The sequence below is a fragment of the Meriones unguiculatus genome, chromosome 17 (genome assembly GCF_030254825.1).
Source record: "Meriones unguiculatus strain TT.TT164.6M chromosome 17, Bangor_MerUng_6.1, whole genome shotgun sequence".
In the NCBI taxonomy this organism is placed as follows: domain Eukaryota; kingdom Metazoa; phylum Chordata; class Mammalia; order Rodentia; family Muridae; genus Meriones; species Meriones unguiculatus.
In genome coordinates, this window is record NC_083364.1 from 24,678,302 (window position 1) to 24,680,648 (window position 2,347).

General features: G+C 52.3%; 1 pseudogene; it reads right to left on the reverse strand.

Moving 5' to 3' along the window:
- Positions 1-432: 432 nt before the first annotated feature.
- On the reverse strand, positions 433-1,624 carry LOC110549389 (hsp90 co-chaperone Cdc37-like; annotated as a pseudogene).
- Positions 1,625-2,347: the final 723 nt, after the last annotated feature.

Sequence of the window (2,347 nt, forward strand, 5' to 3'; positions counted from 1 at the left end):
ACAGCACTGAGCCAGAGGCCTCCAGCAGCTGGAACTGTTTATTGGGCATTGTTGCCAGTTGCAGGACAGAAAGCTACACAGAAGAAAAACAGTGACCACAGACCCATAGGGACAGACCCTGACCAGCTGGGGACATGTGTTTCCCCAACCCGGTGGACCGACCTAGCAACTTCTGTCCCTCCCCAGACCCCCAGGACTTTGGCATAATGCTGACAGGGGTGGGGAGGCCGCAGGCAGCAGAGCCCCTCAACCGGAAGCAGAGGGTTGGACGAGTGCTGGTGACAGGCCAGAGACAGGGGATGTGGGTCAGGCCATGGGCCAGGATGTGAGGGGCAGCAGGATGAAGGAAGTTGGGAGCTAGGAGCATGGTGGCTAGGATTCCTTTTCTGGAGAAGGACCCGCAGAAGCCTGCAGGCCGGTGGCAGCGGCTGGGGCAGGTCACTCACTGACGTCTTTCTCGTTGCCCGCTTTGGGGACAGCTTCCAGCAATGGGTCCCTGGGGCCCGCCTCCTCCCCTCCTTGGCCTCACCAGACTTTGGAGTTGGGGACCCAGAGGCCAGAATCACTGCATTGCTGCATGTGATACTTGGCATCGGTGGGATCCATCTTGCTGATGGCATCTTGCAGCATCTGTACATCCTTCACATCAAAGCACTTCTGCAGCTCCTCAGGCAGGGACTGGTAGACCTCCACAGGGTCCAGGCCACCAGGGCCCAGCCTCTTCTTGTGCTCCTCCTCCTCTCCTCCTCGTACTCCTTGATGGCCTTCTCTAGTCGTAGCTTGGCATGGCCCGGAACATGCTCATTAAAGGCCTCCAGTTCATACTTGAAGCCCTCCATGTTCTGCTGGTCAGCGGTCTTGATCTTGGTGAAAAACTGCCGGGAGCAGGCCCAGGGGTCGACCTTCAGACTCTTGGCCAGCTCCAGGACAGACTGCATCGCCATGGTCTGGTACGCCACCTGCTCCATCAGTGCACCTTTCTCTTCCACTTCCAGGTCAATGCACCAGATAACCAGGTAGCTGGCTGTCTCCTCACACACCAGGTGGACATTGTCTCATGGGTATTTCTGGCTGTCATCCCAGCGGTGGAGCATGCCGAAATGTTTGATCTGTTTCTTGAACTTTTCAATGAAGATCTTGTGTTTCTGCTCCCTTGCCTCTGCTGAGTCTTCCTCTGCCTTCTCAGGCTAGGTATTGACCGTGCTCTTGCTGAAGACATCTTTGCTGAGCATGTCCACATTCCAAGGCATGATCTTCTCCTTCTTTTGGATGTCCTCCATCTTCTGCTCCCAGCTTTGCCCCTCTTTGCACAGCTGCTGTGCCTCTGCTCAAAGCCGCTCAAGCTCCACCTGGCCACTGCCTTCAGCCACTTCAGTTCCTTCAGCTTGCTGGCACTCAGCTACCTTGCGCTTGCATTCACGGCAGTCCCGATGCAGTTCCTCTTTCTCCTTCTGAAACTGCTCCATGTGTTCCATCCAGGCCTGGTGCCGCCAGAGGGAGGGTCTGGCCGTGTCAATGTTGGGGAGCGTCTTGTCCTCATCATCCAACACCTCGATGTGATCCCAAATGCTGTAGTCCACCATCTTTGCCTCAGAGGCCCGGACTCACTCCCAGCTGTCCATAAGGCTGGGCCCTGAACCCACAATCTTAATAATTCCCATACTGCTCTAAAATCCAAGTCCAATGTCTTCTGAGATTCAAGACCATCTCTCAGCTATGAGCTCCTGCAAAATGACAAAGAATAGTTACCTACTTCCAAAGTAAATTGGCACATAGTAAACATTTTCATTTCAAAGAGGAAGAACAAGAAAGAAAAGAAATGAATAAAAAGTAAGGCCAAAAGAAAGAAAAAGAAAGGGGGGAGGGGATGGAGGAAGGATGGAAGGAAGGAAGAAAGGAAAAGAAAACCAGCACAGACAATGCTAAACACTATAGTTTCATGTTCAGGATCCAGAGCGCACAGTGGCACCATCTAGTCCCCAGCAGACCTGAGCATTCCTTTTTCTACAGCCTTGCCATTTCCAATATGGTACCTCTGTTCTCTCTTTCTTGTGATAGCCACAGTTTTTGTTGACAGGATTCCTCCGCAAATGCCCCCTATTCCTGCCATCTCTAACACCCTGTGATTTCCGCTGCAGCTTTGGCTTGACACTCACCATTTCAATAATCAGTCTTTCTTTGTTGTTGTTGTTTTGTTTTGCTTTTTTTTGAGACAGGGTTTCTATGTGTAGACCACGCTGGCCTTAAACTCACAGAGATCAACCTGCCTCTGCCTCCCAAGTGCTGGGATTAAAGGTGTGTGCCACCACCACCTGGCAAGAATTAGTCTTCTTGTGGTCTCTGCAAA